This window comes from Leptopilina boulardi, unplaced genomic scaffold (assembly GCF_019393585.1).
Source record: "Leptopilina boulardi isolate dan_hultmark-lab unplaced genomic scaffold, ZJU_Lbou_2.1 LbouV2_322, whole genome shotgun sequence".
Classification (NCBI taxonomy): domain Eukaryota; kingdom Metazoa; phylum Arthropoda; class Insecta; order Hymenoptera; family Figitidae; genus Leptopilina; species Leptopilina boulardi.
The window spans coordinates 680,674-701,675 of NW_026137888.1; the positions used below are offsets into that span (position 1 = coordinate 680,674).

General features: G+C 27.3%; 1 long non-coding RNA gene across 1 annotated transcript; it reads right to left on the reverse strand.

Annotated features, from left to right (window-relative positions):
* Nucleotides 1–11,281: 11,281 nt before the first annotated feature.
* On the reverse strand, nucleotides 11,282–14,676 carry LOC127284276 (uncharacterized). The gene is made up of 5 exons (XR_007843463.1): nucleotides 14,612–14,676; nucleotides 13,235–13,303; nucleotides 12,559–12,630; nucleotides 11,856–11,903; nucleotides 11,282–11,314 (listed from the first exon to the last, which is right to left on the reverse strand). It is a non-coding gene; the product is annotated as an uncharacterized LOC127284276 (long non-coding RNA).
* Between the last annotated feature and the right edge of the window lie 6,326 nt (nucleotides 14,677–21,002).

A 21,002-nucleotide genomic window follows, 5' to 3' on the forward strand; every position in this document is an offset into this window, starting at 1 on the left:
GAAATTTATTAATTAACGTTGTAATTAGTTAACTGGCGGATCTAGATTAAAAGTTATAAAGAAATAAATTAAAAAATATGTAAATTGTGCATATTATGATCGGATATTTTCATTTTTCAACTATTTATAAAATATAATTAATTATATGCTTTATAAAAATCATGAATCATCACAGGTGAATTTTCTAAAAAAGTGCAAATATATTGTTATTAAAAAAACGTTTTTTGTTGTTCTCAATCATTGTAAACATTAATTTTTGGTTGATAAAAAAATATTTGACTTTGGACTTAGAAAATTTTGCTATTTGATCATATAGGAGTGTGTTATTTTCAAAAAAAGTGTAAATATATTTTTATTAAAAACGCGTTTTCCGTTGTTCTGAATCATTGTTAACGTAAAGTTTTTGTTGATGAAAAAATATTCGACATTTGGACTAAGAAAATTAAATAATGTATAAGTATAAGTAAATGAATAGTATCAAATAAGTTATTATTCACAATACACTTAAATATTTAATTGATCAAAATATTTCATTTTCCTTTAATAAAATACTGTATTAACATTAAGTTACGCATTATTTATATTAAATAATTTATTTGATTAGAATCAATAAAATAAATTTATTGTATCAAATACTTTTCATTTGTTTCAATGAAACGAAATATTTTAGTGAAATAAAGAAATAAATAGTTTCAAGTAACTCATTGTTTGTATTAATGAAATTCATTTATTAAATTCAATTAATTATTTACTTGAACCAAATACGACTTATTAGGTTTAAAAAAGTGTGATTCAAATGATTCAAGTTAATTGAATGAATTGTTTACAGATTATTTCTGATAATTAAAATTGATACATAGAGTAAACATGAGAATGAAAACGATATTTTAATTTTTAGGAAAAAAATTGTATGTATAAAAAAATTTTTAATTGTTTTTAAATGACCTTTTGTGAAATATATATAAATTTTGCACAAAGAAATGCTATCACGCGCGTTTCTTTTAGCTAGTTAAATTATAAAATAGTATGCAGTATTAAAATGGAATTTGAGTCTTGAGTAAGTAAGTCCTTGTACACATCAAATCAGTAATAATAACGAGAGATATAATCTTGAGTAATTGTCGATCTGGCGAGTGGCAATTTCCACATTCGGCACTTGCCTACCCGACCCCTTGGGCCGAGTCTTAGCAGGGGGGAGTTGTGACGTGGCATTTTATGCCAGTCACAATATTGTTTTTCTTTTGTCATTAATAGTTGTAAGGGGGACTAAGTTCCAGAGTGGGAATCACCTTATTCCTGAAAAATAAATTAAAATTATTATAAATAATATAAAAATGTAAAAATTGAATTAAATGATAATTAAATAAAAATGATACTGGAACCTGCTAACTCGTCAGATCGTACAAAGGAAAGCCAAATTATGTTGTTCACATCATGATTGTTTATTTTTACCTTTCATGAAATTTGACCAATTCGAGCGGAGTAATTCTCCGACTAAACAAAATAAGTGGACGTTTCCACACAACAACATGAATTTGATGCTTACTACAAGGGAAGTGTTTCCCGGTGTATATATTCGGAAGAGATTCCCGAATATTCAAGAGCACTGGGAAAACGAAAATACATTGGTATACTCAGCTGTCAAAACAATGGGAGTGGCCATTTTGGATAGAGAGCGCTACGATGCGCCTTGGCACGGTAGCGTTCTACTTTACCATCGGGAATCATGAAAAATATCGACTAGTAATATATTAATTATCGATAAAGAGAAAGTTTTAATAATTACTTTCACCGGGACTCACTTCTAAAAAGAAAGCGCACAAAGAGACGCCGACTAGCGTGACAGGTCAGCCATTGTTAGTCACTCTCATTCTGGAAGTGTAAGAGGCAACAAGCCCTTTCTATAATAAAAAGTAAAATTGTGTGGAAAAATTATTAAAAAGTCATGTCTGGACGAGGTTCAGTAAGGGGTCGGCGTCATATAGACGGTGAGTCCCGAGTGTAATAATTAAATTGTCAGCCAGATCGGCATATTATAAAAACAATTTATTTTATATAATAAAATTTACAATTGGTAATAAAATTTCTCGCATAATATAATCACATGTTGGATATTATTCGGCCTTCTGCCGAATACCTTATTAATAAAATTATTCATTAAATTAAAATTATTTTCATACAAATTATGAAACAAAACAAACGTGCTGAGCCAGCAGGAGGATATTATACTAAATTCAAATAATAATAGAATGGTTTAGTTATTTTCCATAAAAATAACTTGGCGCCTTTTAAAAAAAATAATAAATTAAAAATAAAGTAACGTGAGATAATAAAATTTAAAATTAATAGTTTTGGTGAACATAGAGTAAAAATAATAGAAAAATGATTAGCCAAGCAAAAATCACGTTATAGTGATTAGTGTGTTAAATTTTGTGAAACAATTATCTATCCCCTGTTTGTAATTATTTTTAAAAAGATTTCAAGTATTGATGGAAATGACAAGCGGAATTGGAATGAAATTAATTCTGAATTGCCCTTGATAATAAACTTAATAGTTTTGTAAGTACAGTCGTATGGATAAATAATTAATAAACAGTTACAGTTTCGTTAATTCGCTGAAATTAAAAATATTTGAATTCGTTTTAAAAAGAAATACATCCAAGAAAAGTTCATCGTTTCACTAGTTGCAGTGAATGTTTATGATAACCACTTAGAATGCCATTTACTGACTAGCCAAGCCGTCTCTTTAAATGAAACGGCGCAGACTTCATTAAGTGCTTAGTGTGTTAAAATTATGTGAAACAATTATGTATCCCTTGATTGTAATTACTTTAAAAAGATTTCAAGTATTGCTGGTAATGACCAGCGGATTTGAAATGAAATTAATTCTCATTTGTCTTTAATACTAAACGTCTATTTTTTTTTAAACACAGTCGTATGAATAAATTGTTAATAAGCAATTACAGTTTCGTAAATACGCTGAAATTAAAAATATTTGAATTCGTTTTAAAAAGAAATACATCCAAGAAAAGTTAATCGTCTCACTAGTTGAAGTAAATGTTTATGATAACCACTTAGAATGCCATTTACTGACTTGCCAAGTCGTGTCTACAAACGAAAAGACGCAGACTTCATTAAGAAGTTAGTGTGTTAAATTTTGTGAAACAATTATCAATGCCCTGATTGTAATTATTTTTAAAAAGATTTCAAGTATTGCTGGTAATGACCAGCGGAATTGGAATGAAATTAATTCTGAATTGCCCTTGATAATAAACTTAATAGTTTTGTAAGTACAGTCGTATGGATAAATAATTAATAAACAGTTACAGTTTCGTTAATTCGCTGAAATTAAAAATATTTGAATTCGTTTTAAAAAGAAATACATCCAAGAAAAGTTCATCGTTTCACTAGTTGCAGTGAATGTTTATGATAACCACTTAGAATGCCATTTACTGACTAGCCAAGTCGTCTCTTCCAACGAAAAGACGCAGACTTCATTAAGAAGTTAGTGTGTTAAATTTTGTGAAACAATTATCAATGCCCTGATTGTAATTACTTTTAAAAAGAATTCAAGTATTGCTGGTAATAACCAGCGGCATTGGAATGAAATTAATTCTCAATTGTCAGTGATAATAAACTTTATAGTTTTGTAGGTACAGTCGTATGGATAATTAATTAATAAATAATTAAAAGTTTCGTAAATTTGCTGAAATTAAAAATATTTGAATTCGTTTTAAAAAGAAATACATCCAAGAAAAGTGAATCGTCTCACTAGTTAAAGTGAATGTTTATGAAAACCACTTAGAATGCCATTTACTGACCAGCCAAGTCGTGTCTACAAACGAAAAGACGCAGACTTCATTAAGAAGTTAGTGTGTTAAATTTTGTGAAACAATTATCTATCCCCTGATTGTAATTATTTTTAAAAAGATTTCAAGTATTGCTGGTAATGACCAGCGGAATTGCAATGAAATTAATTCTCAATTGTCATTGATAATAAACTTGACAGTTTTGTAAGTACAGGCGTATGAATAATTATTAATAAGCAATTACAGTTTCGTAAATTCGCTCAAATACAAAATATTTGAATTCGTTTTAAAAAGAAATACATCCATGAAAAGTTAATCGTCTCACTAGTTGCAGTGAATGTTTATGATAACTACTTAGAATGCCATTTACTGACCAGCCAAGTCGTCTCTTCAAACAAAAAGATGCAGACTTCATTAAGTGGTTAGTGTGTTAAGTTACGTGAAACAATTATCTATCCCCTGATTGTAATTATTTTTAAAAAGATTTTAAGTATTGCTGGTAATGACCAGCGGAATTAAAATAAAATGAATTCTCAATTGTCTTTAATACTAAACGTCTATTTTTTTTAAATACAGTCGTGTGGATAAATTATTAATAAGCAATTACAGTTTCGTAAATTCGCTGAAATTAAAAATATTTGAATGCGTTTTAAAAAGAAATACATCCAAGAAAAGTGAATCGTCACAGTAGTTGAAGTGAATGTTAATGATAACCAATTACACTACCGTCCGAAATTGTGCGAACTCTGCTTTTTCAACAACTATAAAACTGTTTAAATCTTCAAAAATATTAAAACTAAAATTTTTTCCTCTTTATTTTATTAAAGCTAATAAAATTCTGAAAGAAATGACACCTTGACAAAGAGAATATGTTAATTTTTCAATTAGATATCTAAGAAAATCCCAATTTTCAATGTTTTTACTATTTTTTTTATTTCTCTGGCAAAAATTAATATTTTTAAACGTTCTTAGGCTCATTGAAATCGTATTTTGTTATGCAATTCAAATTATATAAAACAATTCATGTACACGTTCTTCCCTAGCGTATGCAAACCGTGAAAGTTGGCTCATAAAATGTCAAAAAATTGTGATTAATATTTATATGACAAAAAATGATCAGTAAAATGTATAAATCTTAAATTTACTTACATAAATCAGAGAAGTTTAGAATGATATATTTACTTGATTTTTAAACATTATATTTTATTGTAGAATTAAATTTAAATTTTTTGACATTTCATGAGCCAACTTTCACGGTTTGCATACGCTAGGGAAGAATGTGTACATGAATTGTTTTATATAATTTGAATTGCATAACAAAATACGATTTCAATGAGCCTAAGAACGTTTAAAAATATTAATTTTTGCCAGAGAAATAAAAAAAATAGTAAAAACATTGAAAATTGGGTTTTTCTTAGATATCTAATTGAAAAATTAACATATTCTCTTTGTCAGGGTGTCATTTCTTTCAGAATTTTATTAGCTTTAATAAAATAAAGAGGAAAAAATTTTAGTTTTAATATTTTTGAAGATTTGAACAGTTTTATAGTTGTTGAAAAAGCAGAGTTCGCACAATTTCGGACGGTAGTGTAGAATGCCATTTACTGACTAGCCAAGTCGTCTCTTTAATCGAAAAGACGCAGACTTCATTAAGTAGATAGTGTGTTAAATTTTGTGAAACAATTATCTATCCCCTGATTGTAATCATTTTTAAAAAGATTTCAAGTATTGCTGGTAATGACCAGCAGAATTGAAATGAAATGAATTCTCAATGGTGTTTAATACTAAACGTCTATATTTTTTAAATACAGTCGTATGGATAATTATTAATAAGCAATTACAGTTTCGTAAATTCGCTGAAATTAAAAATATTTGAATTCGTTTTAAAAAGAAATACATCCATGAAAAGTTAATCGTCTCACTAGTTAAAGTGAATGTTTATGATAACCACTTAGAATGCCATTTACTGACTAGCCAAGTCGTCTCTTTAAACGAAAAGACGCAGACTTCATTAAGTGGTTAGTGTGTTAAAATTATGTGAAACAATTATCTTTCCCTGATTGTAATTATTTTTAAAATGGATTCAATTATTGTTTGTAACGACTTGCGAAGTTGAAATGATTTTGATTGGCTTTTTATTTTATTTTATATAGCGTATTAAATTAGTATTATTTAATATAAAATAATTTTTGATTAGTAATTAAAATTATTAACGTTTATCTTGTACAGGAAGATATTTAAAATCTTGTACAGTATCTGTAGTTTTAACTTAACTTGAGGGGCTGATAGTAAAAATGGTTTAAAATAACATTGGGAGCAAAAGTGGGATAAGTGAGTTGGGAGCAAAAACGGGTTAAAATGATTTGTGTAATTTATTGATAAATTCATTATATTAACGATTAAAAAATATTAACAATAGGAAAAAATGCATATTTTATTATAATTAATATTTTTTAATCGATAATATAATGAATTTATCAATAAATTACACGAATCATTTTAACCCGTTTTTTCTCTCAAGTCGCTTATCCCACTTTTGCTCCTAATGTTATTTTAAATCATTTTTACTATCAGCCTCTCAGTTGAATAAAATAATGTAATGGCTGTGCAGTAGTTTTCTATTGCTTTCATAGTTGCGCAGTGGTTTTTCAAATGTATTAGTAATAAATGAATGAATGTTGTGGTAGGAAATTAAATGTTATATAAACAATGTTAAGCATTGAAATAAATGAAAGAATAATAAAATTTGAATTAATTAACAGTAGTTTTTAAAATGCTTCAATTTTTCTTTTTTTAATTTTGCTCTTTTAATTTTTCGGTCTTCGTTTCTTAATTTTTTCCAAGCCATTGCTCGAAGCTTTCTTTTACTCAGGGCTGTTAAGAAAAGGATAGATAATTTTTTTATAATTTAAATCTATCAAAAGTAAAGGGAACGGAAACGGGATGAAAACTTGTGTGAAAATGATGATACAAACATATGTGACCTGGACGGCTAAAAGGGAGCTTACTTCCGAAAAAATTAATTTTTTATTGATTAGTGATTCTAATAGAAACAAGTGTTTTGTATCAGAATTATCAGGCAATAAAAAATTAATTTTTTTACATAATGTCCCTGTTAACTATCTAGGGCACATATTGAATGTAATTCTATTAGTAAGACTCTTAATTGAAACATGTTAAAAATTGTGTATCGTTTTGTAAAGTTCGGTTAGGGTTTAAAAGTATTTACCGATGTCTGATCTGCCAGGAAAGTGATGTTTTTTAAAAATTACCATTAAACTGCATATAAGAGTACTTCACACTTTTGTTACAGTAAACATTTATTTACAGATGCAGACAATTGGAAACGCGGTGAGTTAAATTTGGCGAGTAATTAATCTACAGAAATCGCAGCAACATGAAGCGTATCTTTTGTTGCTGAACTTGACGGAAAATCAAAAAACGTTAAATTAATGTATGTGCTATACGTTCCCGACTTACGAACAAACTTATTATCAGTCGCGAACATAGCGGAAAAGGATGTGAAGTGTTGTTCACCAAGAAACGTGCGACTGTTATCGGAAGTAACGGAAGTGTTAAAGTAACGTCAAATTTATTATCGGAGTAAACGTCAAAGAAATCGGGAATAATTTTGAATGAGAAACTTGTTTACAAGGTAAAATGACACAGTCTTATTTTTCGACAAACTCGGATCGGCAAAGTGACATTCTACACCTTGTTCATAGTGGTTATGTTATGTGGTTCCATGCGCGTTGAATCCAAAGGAAGAGTCGATATATTTCATAACTTTCATCGACGATCGTTCGAAATGGTACGAAATACGATTTTTCAAGAAGAAAATGGAAGATTTCAAGCCATTTGAAAGTTTTAAAGCCCTAATTTAAAATCAGAAAAAAAGGAAAATCAAGTGCCTACAATCCGACAATAAAGGAGAATATTTTTCTACGGATTTCAACAATTTTTTGAAACAATGTAGAATTCCAAGAATACTTTTTATAGCGAATAATCTGGAACAAAATGGATAAGCTGAGCGTAAAAACCGAACTCTTCTTGATGTATCTAGATGTCTTCTCATACAATCACAGCTATCTCCATAGATTTGGACAGAAACAGTTACGTCTGCGAATTATATTCACAATAGATCCCTAACCAGAAGCTTGGATGGACGCATTTCTTTTGAAGCATGGACTGGAAAAATCTCAGATGCCTTTCATCTGAAAGAATTCGGAAGTGATATATATTTTTTAAACAGAGACTTGAACAAGAGGAAGTTCGATGAACGCGCCAAAAAAGAAATTTTCTTAGGATATTCAGGGGATCCTAAGGGGTGCAAGGTTTGTATTCCAGAAGAATTGAGAATCGTCATTTCTCGAGACGTCAAGTTTCTTCATTCATCATCGGGATCACCAGAGCATGGTTATGAGAATTTGATTTCAGAAAATTGCAAGCCAGAAGAAACTACACGTGAAATTGATGTAGGAATCAAACATACCATTGAAAGGAATTAGAATAACGAACGACTTGAGACGGGAAAGCAGGCAGAACCAAGAAAAAATACCACATGAGAAGTAGAGACAGCAGCGTTTGCCCTAATGCAGGAAGCTCTCAGAGCAGAAATCTTAATTAAATCTGCAATATCGGGCCTTGATCAAGTTGAATGGCTTTAAGCAATGGGAGAAGAATTTAAATTCATTTTAAAGAAAGATACATGGATACTCGTAAATCGTCCTTCAGATAAAAAAATCATCGCAAGGAAAATGCTTTAAGATATAAATATAAACCGGATGGAACCATGGTTAGTTATTGTGGCATCCTTAGCTTTACTTTGAAAATTTGTAGTCCGCCATGTTGGATATGCTATTTTAAATTTTAAAAATATGACGTCATATTCCTTATGAGAAACCCGTAATACAAAAGTTAATTTCTTTACAAAAAATTGAAACTTGAATTGTGAATTTGAAACTGTTAGAGTGACATTTGTATTTTCTATCAGTTTTTCTGCAGCGCCAATGCTAGTTATGTCAAAACGCTTTAATCAACGATAATGCTCAGTTGCCAACGGTTTTTTATTTCTTTGTAACTCCAAATTAAAGGTTAAAATCTTAATTAAAGGTCCATAACACTGCATGAAAAAAAATAAGTGTGTAATATAGTTTCAAATTCGAAATTCTAATTTTTTGTAAGGAAATAAAATTTGTGTAAGAATACATTTGCTTAAGTAGAAAAATTTGTGTAGAAAATTCATTGTTTAAATAGAAAAGTCTTTGTCATAATTAAAAATGTCTAATCTACTTTTGGCAAATGACGAGCTACATACTTGATGTCAACACAGTTGAAACTTCAGAAGTTTAAAGTTCGTGGGCTCCAGTGTATATATGTTACGGTAAAAGTACGATATTGGTAAATGTGCACATTTACCAATCTGGCTGGCATCTAGCTGGTAAAAGTGATTAATCTCAAAAATTTACGTACATTTACCATGAAAGTTGGTAAATGTGCACATTGACCAGCGCGAGTTGGGAAATGTAGATAGTTTGTTTTTATTTCGCTCAGATGTATAACGACAGTGGTGAGCCTAGTGAAAGACTTATTAAAAGTAGTGAAACGTTTTTTAATGTAATTGATATTATTATTGTGGACATATTTACAAAATTCTTTATTCGTTACTAATTGTTTTTTATTATTTATTTGACCAAGGACCACTCCCGTGACACTTCGAATTACACGACAGATTGTCTGCTTTGCAACTGCATTTCCTTGTATCGCATTGCCCTTTGCAATAACATCTCCTGTATCCCTGTCCGCCAGTCAATTAAAAACAAAACAAACTATCTACATTTCCCAACTCGCGCTGGTCAATGTGCACATTTACCAATTTCCTTGGTAAATGTACGAATAATCTGTGTTAAATGCATGTTTTTCACTTTTACCAAATAGCCTTGTAAATGTGCACATTTACCGGACTTTTATCGTAACATATATAAGAAAGAAATATGTTTGAAGAGGTATGTTTTGATTGGTTGAGACGCTCTGTCAAAATTCATCCTCACTATGCAACTAGGAAGTTATCGGACAAAGTATACCGTATTCATGTTTTGAAGTTAAGGTATATTTTTTTCGGAGTGTCACGTAAATAAGGTAATTAAAAAATTAAAACTTTTTGTGTGTCTTAATGTATTCGATATATTTAACTTTTGGAACAGAAATTTGAAAATGTTCATTTTTATATTATTACAAAATTAAAGTAAAGAATACTATTAATTTTAGTAAAGTAGAATAAAAAAAATTTAAGTACCATGTTGTTTTTTCAAAACTTTTTGCACATCGCTGCTTGAATTTGATGCCCAATCTCTAATTTCTGTTTGATATCCTACAAAATTTATGCGTGTAAAGTATAATGTGTATTTTACTTTATTCATTTATATTGTAAAAGTTAATCTTATATAATATATGAACTTTATAAAGAAGAATTTTTAATCATGAGAAGATAAATGGATATTAAATTTCATTATGTAAATTTAAAATATTAAAGTTTGTTTTGTTTAAATTATAATATAAAATGTAATTAGTTAATAATCACTTTTAGCTTGTTTTGGGTATTTTGGCGCCTTTCGTTTTCTGATAGAATCTTAAATATTAATTTTCATATAATTACAAAAAAATTTAATTTATATTTAATTTCTTTAGAAAAATATATTTTTAAGTAAAGATTGTTTATGACTTATTAATTTTTGTATCATAAAGATTTCGTATAAAAATGAGGAGTCATTCTAGTGTTAGTAGCTAAAACGTGTTTAAATTTCAGAAACTGTTTTGCTTCTAGAAAAAATTTCATGAAGAACTTGAACTTGACTCCTGTGTTAATTATATGTCAGTGGTAAATGTTTGCTACAGCAACAAAATACTCTCAGCATTTATTTGTAACATTTAGATTTAATATTAAATATTTGAAAATTACCATTTTATATCAGTGTCGATTTTTTGAAGACAAATAATTAACTTGTCTTAACTTGTGTTCTTTAAAATTTCACCATTACCTACTTGATCCTCTTTGTTGAAAATAGTCTATGAATGATTATTATAGAAAATTAATATAAAATAAAAGATTTAAATACCATGGTGATCTTTCACATATTTGTTATGAGGATGGAAATCTTCAGAGTTCAAAGAACCGGAATCTGTAATTTCTCTTTGATGCTCTGAAAAATTTATGTTTGTAAAGTATAAAGTTTATTTTATGTATTTATATAGTCAAAGCATTAATCTTATGTAATATATGAATGTTATGGATTTCAAAAGAATTTTTAATTATTAAAAAAGAGATTATGTAAAATAAAGTTAGTTTTTGTAGTTCCTTTTATAGTTATATTATGTACATTTTACAGTATGTAAATGTTTAAATAATAAATTATGTTTTGTTTTAATTATAACATAGTATGTAATTAGTTAATAATTACTTTTAGCTTGTTTTGTGTGTTTTGACTCCACTGGTTTTTGAACATGACCTAAAATATTAATGTTTATAAAATTTCAAATTAAAATTAAATACACTGGAAAAAATATATTTCAGTGGTAAATTTTTGTTTCAGATGAGCAATCCTTTTGGTATTTATTAGTAAAAAGATAAGCTTAATAATAAATATTAAAAATTCATTACCACTTTATGTCATTATTGATTGTCTGATGAGAAATCATTGTTTTTTACGTGTGTTAGTATTTTAAATAAAAGGTTTAAGAAATAAAACTTGATTCTTCTCTTCGTGTAATAAAAGTAAACTATATATTCAAAAATTGTTGTTGTTCTTCCGTAATTTTTTTGTATTTAGTTTGAGAAAAATCAATTTCTTTATTTTTCTAATTTTTATTCGGAGTTTGTTATTTCAGTTTGATGTTATGAAAAATTTATGTGTTAAAAGTATAAAGTTTATTTTATTTCATTTATTTATATTGTCAAAGCGTTAATTTAATAGAATTGAATAAAATAATAAAGTAATAATGTTTGTTTTGTTTTAATTATAATAAGAGATATAATTAATTAATAATTACTTTTCACTTGTGTAGAATGTTCTGATGTACTTGGTTTTTCGACAACATCTAAAATATTAATTTTTATATAATTAAATAACTGAAATTTAATATACAATTTAATTAGAAATGTATATTTTTTCATTAAAATTATTTAGTAAATGTTAATTCTTCTTATTATTATTATTATTATTATTATTATATACACGGAGAAAATCTGAAAGCAATGAGTATTTTTTCTCATAGCAATGGCTACTGTGTAAACCAAAAAATTGTATTTCAAAACTCTGAATGTTCTCTACACAGCACTGAATGCTCTGCAGAAAATAATCACAACTTTTTTTGACAGTAAACAGAGTTTCGTTTCATATTAGTTGACAACAGATTATTCAGAACTACAAATGTAGCAATAAATTCTTTGCTCGAAGTCGTGACTGCTGTTCTCACAGCTCTGAGTACTGTGTAGAATGATTTTTTAGAATTTAGAAAACAAAGAAACGTTTAACGTCAAAACCATTAATATAAACCGAAATTTTAATAACTGTCAAAAAAATAGTGATTATTTTCTGCAGAGCATTGAGTGCTGTGCAGAAAACATTCAGAGTTTTGGAATTTAATTTTTTGGTTTCCTCAGTAGCCAGTGATGTGAGAAAAAATACTCAGTGCTTTCAGATTTTCTTCGTGTATAAAGAACAACAAAATGAGAAAAAAATTAATAAAATACCATCATCTTCTGATTCATTAGAAGAAATATCCTCACTGTTGGAATCGGATTCCTCCAATACAGTTTCAGATTCTATAAAGATTAATTGTAGAATGTACCAAGTTTATTTTATTTATTATTATGGATTAAATGTTTTCTTTTTATTAAATATTTCAATTTCAAGAATTTGAGAAGAATTTATAATTATAGTAGAACTTCGATTATACGAGGTAATGTGGAGAAGAGGTGCCTCGGATAATCGAAAACTCGGATAACACAGAAGCAATAAAAAATTTCAATTTTTTTTATGTATTTAAAGAATTTAAAATGTTAGAATTGAATTATATAAAATAATATAAATAAAATTATATTGTATAACATTGTACTTCGAGGCTACAATCGCCGTTTGCCGAAGGCGCGGAAAATTTTTGCCAGATTTGGCAGCTCCATCTGTTTTATCCGAGTTCTACTATATAAGAAGGAAAATTAACTTGAAATATTGTTTTAAAAATATTGAACTACTAAAGTTTATTTTATTGTAATTATAATGTAAAATGTAATTAGTTACTACGTTTTAGAAACATTATCTTCTATTATTAGAGATTCTTTAAAAGGTATAATTTCGATTTTAAATAAATGATTATTGTTATTACTAATATTATTAAAATAATAAAAAGTATATTAATAATTTAAATACCATTTTCACTATCCGATGTTTCATATCTATCGATATCAACAATAGGTAAATTGAAATCTATTTTACGTTCTGAAAAATTTACGAGGAATAAAGTATTAATTTTATGTTAATTATTAATATAATCAAAGCATTAATCTTTTTACATATTTGAATTTAATATTTTCGAAATTTTTTTTAATCATAATAAGATATATGTATAGTAATTTCTATTATAAAAATTTTGCAACAATAATAATATCTGTTTTCTTTCAATTTTATTGTAATATGAAAGGTATTTGGTTAGTTCATGTATATTTTGTTCAAGTATTTTTCAGGTCTTTCTTACAATTTATTGTTATTATTGTTTGTTTATACAATAAATATATTCATAAATCCTTGTGTCCATACCCAGGATATCTTAGGATTTATTAGAAATTTAAACTCTTAGAAATAAACATTTTATGTTAAAATACACTCTTTTTATGAGATAATTAGTAAAATTTAATCTAACAAACGTCTGCTGAAATTGAAATTTCCGGTTTCAAGTTTTATAAATGGACTTTAAAATTGTAATGAACGAATTAAATACTTCTTAGTGACAAACAAGTAAATTTTAGAAAATTTTTTAAATAATTTGTCTCGAGAACTCGGATTGCCGATACATTATCTCTATATTTTGAACTAATTTTGTATTTTTTATATTAAAGAAGATATTTAAATAAACAATCTGTCATAGGTACCAGCATACTTAGGTATTGGGATCTGACATGGGGGCGGGGCCTAAAGCAATATGGCGTAAATTGGGTAACACTTTTAGTGAATTTACATGGGAATAACATGGGATGCAGAAAATGTTCATTTCTATGGACAGTATTTGCGCATGGGCAGGTACAAATCCTGCTCAACGAAAATTTATTGAAGGTGAACACGTTTTGCAAGCCGGGCACATTATAAAGTGTGGTGTAAATCGTGTAATTTTGGTTTTGGTTTCGGAAATTTATGGAAAATTACGCTTAAATTTTTCGCTACAGTACTGCAACAGCCTCTCACAGAACACTTAATTCTGCAGGAAGATTCCTCACGCGGTAAAAATGTAGCTTCATTCATAATGATAAAATAATTAACAATGACAGCGGAACTACAATTGCAAGTGACACAAACAGTTATCCAAAACTAGTTACATTTTTCAACACCAGATGGCATGTGTACGAATGTCAGATGCCAATAGAAACTAGGCCTTGACATAAATAAAAAGAATTTTATCATTTCTTAGTTGAAAAAACATTTCTTTAGAACGTAAGAGATTATCCAAAAAATATAGTTTAGATTTTAAAATATGTGAACATTATTATTACTAGTAATATTTATTAAAGTAATTTAAAGAAAAATATATTATACCTTTTTTTCTTGAGACATTTTCTTTTCTTAAGACTTCGTCATCAATCAAGACAATACTAACTCTATTTGTCGCTACATAAATTATATATGTAAAGTATTAAGTTAATTTTACTATATTTTTTAACGATATCAAAATATTAATGATATAGAGCAGATGCATTTTATAAATTTTTATAAACAATTTTTAATTATAAAAAAGTAGATTAATAATTTAGGTAATGAAAATTTCAAATAGTAAGGTGTTTTTTACTTCAATTAAAAATTATAAGGTAATTTTTAATAATTACTTTTGGTTGCTTTCTCCTGTTTCTTTTTTTTCAATAGAGAAAACGGCGATTCTAAAATGTTAATTTTTAAATTATTGATAGAGTAAACATCAATGCTAGTTGGAAATATTCGTCTGGACTTTTCAATAAGAAGTTTATATAGAGATTTAAAAAAATCCAGTGGAAATCTACACTGAAATTTTTTTAACTTTTTAAACATTAAGAGATATTTAAAAATTGATTAAAAATTCTAACTTTCAGATCCCTTTCAGGCAGAACTGTCTTATTGAGGCCCTCAATTATTGTATGTTTTTAATTTCGGCCAAGGAAAACGTACAATTTCTTGTACATTTTATCACTTACTGATAACAGTTTCTATTCCGTGAAATATTATGTTTAAAATTTACTATTATTATTTTGTATTTTTTTTTTTGAAGAAAAGTAATTTTCTTTGAATGTTTGTGCAGGCGTTTTTAAGAATTTCTTAGAAGTAAATATACTTTAGTAAATATATAATTGAAAATAATATACCAAGTCTTTTTTCGAATATTTCTAAATACTTTAAATCTCGAGTTGTCCGGTACCTTGGATAAGTAAAGGGATTGAATACTAAAAAATAAAGTTTTATATTGGTATATTTATCTTAACAATAAATGGCTTTCGTTATTTTTTAAAAATTTCTATCTCTTATTAGTAACGTAACAGAATAATTTAAAAAAATACATATAATATTCAAAATATAGTATTGTCTATGAAAATTTTCAGCGTTTATAGAAATATAAAAAATGTTTACTTTAAATTAGTAGCGGTTTATTTGTTTTATATTTTTATAATAAAAAACTTTAACAAACTTACATTTTGGAAATTTTCCAAATTTTTCTACAGCATTGGCTTGAAAAGTTAATGCCTCTTTTATTGACAATCTATGTTAATAATTATATTTATTATGAATATAGAGAAATAACTTAAATATGAATTGTAGAATAAAATGTCAAATAAAAAATAATAGTTTCGAATTTATAAAATGCAGATTTATCGAATATGTCATTCACATATTCTTGTATGATTGTTGGCTAAAACTTTTTGTTTCATTTTCCTAAAATACATGTAAAATCGAAATTGGACTTTTTTATATGATGCAGTTAAAGAGAAACGTGCGTTTATAACGCAAGGTTGAATCAATTGACAATTACATACATGATGATATCATAATTATGTTATTTATTATCCTATTTATAACAGTTATGAAAAAGTAAATTCAGACTTTATCAATAAAAATATGTATGATATTCATTTTGAAAAAAGGTATGTCTTCGGGTTAAAAATTTTTCTCAATTTTTGCATTCTAAATGCAAAAGTATCATGAACAATAACACTTGATCAAACAGTGTAAGAATAAATTTACTTACTTCGGTGGTGTTACCATAAAATCAGTTATGGTCTTTTTCATTTTGGGACTTAATTCCACTTTTTTAGCCACAGGAGACAATTTTTTTTTGAAACTTTCAAAACAAGCTGCAATTATAATAAATACATTGAGATAAAACTTCTTGTTGGTTGTAGTCTATTTACACTGGAACTTTTAGCCATTGCATCTATTATGAACTGCATTATTACACTACCGTCCGAAATTGTGCGAACTCTGCTTTTTCAACAACTATAAAACTGTTCAAATCTTCAAAAATATTAAAACTAAAATTTTTTCCTCTTTATTTTATTAAAGCTAATAAAATTCTGAAAGAAATGACACCCTGACAAAGAGAATATGTTAATTTTTCAATTAGATATCTAAGAAAAACCCAATTTTCAATGTTTTTACTATTTTTTTTATTTCTCTGGCAAAAATTAATATTTTTAAACGTTCTTAGGCTCATTGAAATCGTATTTTGTTATGCAATTCAAATTATATAAAACAATTCATGTACACATTCTTCCCTAGCGTATGCAAACCGTGAAAGTTGGCTCATAAAATGTCAAAAAATTTAAATTTAATTCTACAATAAAATATAATGTTTAAAAATCAAGTAAATATATCATTCTAAACTTCTCTGATTTATGTAAGTAAATTTAAGATTTATACATTTTACTGATCATTTTTTGTCATATAAATATTAATCACAATTTTTTGACATTTTATGAGCCAACTTTCACGGTTTGCATACGCTAGGGAAGAATGTGTACATGAATTGTTTTATATAATTTGAATTGCATAACAAAATACGATTTCAATGAGCCTAAGAACGTTTAAAAATATTAATTTTTGCCAGAGAAATAAAAAAAATAGTAAAAACATTGAAAATTGGGTTTTTCTTAGATATCTAATTGAAAAATTAACATATTCTCTTTGTCAAGGTGTCATTTCTTTCAGAATTTTATTAGCTTTAATAAAATAAAGAGGAAAAAATTTTAGTTTTAATAGTTTTGAAGATTTAAACAGTTTTATAGTTGTTGAAAAAGCAGAGTTCGCACAATTTCGGACGGTAGTGTATAATTTAAATATATTTAATTATATTCATATTTCTATACTTTAGGAAGAATTAAATTAATGTCAATTTTTATGCGAATATATATCCTATACCAAATATGTGATATGTATAGTCTTCAATATTTACACTTTTTGACTTAACCTTGACATCAAGGGTACCTGATGAACGACTATAAAAAAATAGAGTACGCTAAATCACTTTCTGATTCCGATCGTTAAGCGCCTAGCGTTGGTGGCGATAACCAGAGGCTCGTGAATATAGAAGTGTATACCGCTTGGAACGAATTGTCTATTATTGTAAACGAGGTTACAGGAAAATTTGAAGTATCTGAAGCCACCGTAGTAAAAGATAGCCGAAAATAGGAAGTACAATGAAACTTTTGAGCAAGACGAGTGGCAGCAGTGCGAAGACTGTCTATAACCCAATTCCCTCGGAACTGGGCGATCAACGACGAAGTCAAGTTTCCTTTAAAATTAGAAAAGAGGAAGCAGAATGTTTTCACAAGATCCAAGAGATCACGAAAATAACCAAACACTATGATATTCAAAAGCATGTCAACATGACGATCAAGAACAAATTGAAGAATCTTCAAGTTCTTGTCGATGAATCGAATGTTAATTAATCAGAGATCGAAATGGCGCAACCAAGATTCTTTTATGATCTAAAGAGTTTTTATTTATTTTGAAAATTGTAACCCAAGTAGCACGATATATCAACCAGATGTCACGGTGACATCACCGGGGAATGTCACCGTGACATCAGGAAAATGTCAAAATGTCCGCCTTACGGTGATATCACACGATGACATAGAGGTGATATCATGGTGACATCAAAATGATATCACAGTCATATCACGGTATTATCATGGTGATATCATGTTGATATTTTTCAGGTATTTAAAATTTTTTAAAAATTATTAATTTTTATTATTTTTATTATTTATTATTATTTTTTAAATTATTAAAAATTTTAAGTCCCTGTAAAATATCAACATGATATCACCTTGATGTCACCATGATATCACCTCGATGTCACCGTGTGATATCACCGTAAGGCGGACATTTTGACATTTTCCTGATGTCACGGTGACATTCCCCGGTGATATCACCGTGACATCTGGTTGATATATCGTGCTACTTGGGAAGTTGAGTTAATAAATTACATAATCGCAGAAAATAAAAGATAAGTTGGGGTTCAAAGATTAGAGTACCCTACCCCCAAGTATTTTGGGCAGCTGAATACGACTCTGAAGTCTGTTTTTCTTCTTCACGTTAGGTTTTTTTTCTTACCACAAAAAACATATTGGACTTTAGACCCAGTGGGTAAAAAACCATGTTTGTTCTAAAAACGTTTTAAGAACGTTTTTAGAACGTTTCATGTTTTCCAAATAATGTTCTGGAACATTATTTGAACATTCATGTTCTTAAAATGTTCCACAACATTATTTGAACATCCATGTTCTTAAAATGTTCCACAACATTATTTGGCGGACAAGAAACGTTCTAAAAACGTCCTTAAAACGTTTTTAGAACGGACATGGTTTTTGGCCCACTGAGGAGATATAGGAAATTATTATAACATTAGTGTATTTAATTAAAACTTAGCATCTGAGGTAATTTGGACTCGCTTATGAAGAAATTTAAAGTTAGATTTTCAAAATTCAAAATTTCGAATCCAATGTGCAGGTCAAAGTTTTCAACATTGATCAACTTTAGAAAATGTTTGTACAAATGAATAGAGTTTCATAAAATTCGTTACTTAAAAATTTTTGTGTTACATTAAAAAAATTCAATATTGTACTGAAGATTGGTAATAAGTGAGCTAAAAGCTCGATTAACAAATTTTAATTAAATCTTTAAAAAAATGTCTAAAATTTGACACATTCTTCAAAAAGAAAACAAACTATATTAGAACCGCTATTTTAAATTTCAAAAATTTCATATACACTTACAAATCTGATATATTTTTTTAAGTTAAGAACAAATCTTGACGTTATGGAGTAAAATGGGATTCAGGTTTATGTTCAGTACTAATCCAAAATATACAGGAATTGGATACCGTGATCCCCAAATACTGACACTTTCTTATTTTCATGTGTCTAAAAGTTCTTCAAGAAAGCGTAAAGAACAGATTATATTTTTGAATTTATTTTGCACACCTGTCTTGCATGGTAATATGATGATGAATAATCTAACTTGAATACTTTTTTGCATGATTTTATAATTTCGTTATCGATTGGTCCTAAAATATATTTTAATTCTGATAATTCTTCCTCATTTTTTAAATATTGAAACACGTTTTCATTTGGTTTTGCTTTAGATAACAGACAATATGCAATCTCGGCCTACATGAGGTAAATATAGTACTTTGCTTGATGTCATTATAATTAAAACAAGTTGTAAATTCAGATGTTCATTACATGAACATTTTGCTTCCTCTTTACGATCAGCAAAAAAATTTGCTTCCTCGTGGAGAAAGCATTAACATTGAAATAAACATACATAAATAATATAATAATATAAACATTTGAGTACCTATACATTTGAGTTAAATTAAAAGAATTAGTGGAAGTTAAAAAACCAAAAATTCACATTTCAGCTAATATTTCTAAAAATTATAGAAAAATAATATATAATTTATAATTATTTACAATTATATCGATTTGTTTCAATGCAAGGAACACAATTCTTTTATATTTAAACTTGAATTTAAATAAATACAAAATTTTTCAGCTAAAATGTGAATTTTTTATTTTTTAACTTTCATTAATTTATTAAATTTACCTCAAATGTAAACTTTATATATAAACTAATCGACTCGTTTTCATGCAAGGAATACAATTATTTCATCTATAAACTTAAATTTAAATAATCACAAAATATTATAGCCAAAATGTGAATTTTTGATTTTTTAACTTTCATTAATTCTTTAAATTGGAATTAAAACTATACTTCACATATACCGATCGATTTGTCTTGACGTAAGGAATACGATTTTACTGTATAAAACCTTAAATTTTTCTATTTAAAAATTTTTTCAATTAGAAAAAAATTTTTAGAAAAAAGACGATAAAATTTTTTTTTGTGTATTTTTTAAAATCCTTTGTTCAGATTTGAGATATTAATATGATAAATAAGCCTAACAAATTTTATCTAAATCCATTAAAACCTGTTAAAGTTATCTTCTAAACAAAAAAGGGATCCACACACACATACATCCGGACAATTGATCAGCATATCATATAACATATTTCTATATAAAGAAAAATTTGTTTCCGCCACTTTAAAAATTTTTATAAACGAACAGACTACAAAGCTTCCTCCACGAGGAAGCAAAATGATAAATTGAATAAATATAATTGATAAGCTCCAACAATCTGGCACAATTGAAAAGTTTGGTTATGAGCTTTTAAGAAATGTAAATTTTCATTAAATTGGTAAAAACTGTATATGAATTATTATTAGTAAAAGAATTAGTAATAGTTAATAACTGTAAGATTAATAACAATTTACATATACTTTTTACCAATTTTATGAAAATTTACTTTTTTTGAAAGCTCATAACCAAACTTTATGATTGTGCCATAGATTGTTATTTGGTGGAGCTCTTAATTAATAGTCAAACAAATTTAAAACATAG